This window comes from Macrobrachium rosenbergii, chromosome 56, assembly GCF_040412425.1.
Source record: "Macrobrachium rosenbergii isolate ZJJX-2024 chromosome 56, ASM4041242v1, whole genome shotgun sequence".
Classification (NCBI taxonomy): Eukaryota; Metazoa; Arthropoda; class Malacostraca; order Decapoda; family Palaemonidae; genus Macrobrachium; species Macrobrachium rosenbergii.
The window spans coordinates 34,284,164-34,285,228 of record NC_089796.1 but is presented as its reverse complement, the minus strand read 5'-3'; the positions used below and the strand labels follow the sequence as shown (position 1 = coordinate 34,285,228).

The 1,065-nt window shown below is 38.1% G+C and overlaps 1 protein-coding gene across 1 annotated transcript in view; it reads left to right on the top strand.

Annotated features, from left to right (window-relative positions):
* Window positions 1-682: 682 nt before the first annotated feature.
* The window catches only part of LOC136836293 (beta-alanine transporter-like), a 40,820-nt gene continuing 40,437 nt past the window's right edge, over window positions 683-1,065 (top strand). The window contains exon 1 of the mRNA XM_067100364.1: window positions 683-818. The gene's annotated coding sequence lies outside the window, so the exon portion shown is untranslated. The remainder of the gene's footprint in view (window positions 819-1,065) is intronic.

Here is a 1,065-nt window from a genome sequence, read left to right as displayed (position 1 = left end):
TTTTGTTGGAAGATAAATTGCATTCGTTTTATTTCTCATCATTTGTATGATTTTTGAAAACTTCAGTGTACCATGATAATTGTTTCATAATATCATTTATCATTTGTACGAAATATGTTACTAATCTGAAATAATTTCTTGCTACCGCAGTTATTATGACGAAGTCGTTTCCGAGAAAATATAATGTAAACAGAACGTTCCTTAGCAACAACGACAGTAAAGGTCATGAGCAAACAGCGTGCATAGCCGAATGCAGTAAGAACGATGTACTTTCGTGACTTTGTCTTCGGTTCGTGTCAAGTATGAAAGAGATTCTAGATTCCCTGACTGATAATTGAAGTGGAATGGTGGATGATTAAATGCTTACTTGACATTCATAAGCTTGAATGATTCATCAAAGATGGCTCTTTAAAGCTTAACGGTAAAAGCTTGAAATTTACAATCCTGACTGAAGTTCTAGGAGTAACTCAACAAACTTAGCAATCATAAGCTTGAATTGAGAGAAAAAGGCATGTAAAGAAGCTTAGCTTGAAAGATAAAGGTCATTCTGGAAGCTCAGCTTGAAAAGCTTGCCAAATATGAAACTGACTGAGGCGGCAAAGGTGGTTCAACATACTTAGCTAAAAATGGTTTTCTAATCACAGAGGTAACTCTCACAGCCTAGCTGAACATGTTGAAAAACACTGGCATGAGAGCGACGAAGGTCACTTAATGCTTAGATGAGGCATTTTGACAGTCATAAGCTGGTCTGTGGCGACGAAGGCGACTACTGACTTCGGTGGAAAAGCTTAACGATTCACAAGCGCTGCAGGGACAAGGTGAGTAACCAATTCCTGTCATACAGTAGAGGGGGTCTAAAGATAATATAAGCTCTAAGAGCCTATTTACTATTTACAAATGTAACCCGGGAAGGGTCACTTTGTCACAGCCACATGATGAGCTAGTGAAGCGGAAGTTGGCGCAGCCGAGTTGGACACGGAAAAAAGATGAAAAATTGACACAATATGTAAACAATAAATATGATGAAACTAAAACGTTATATAAAGGGAACCTGGCAAGTACACA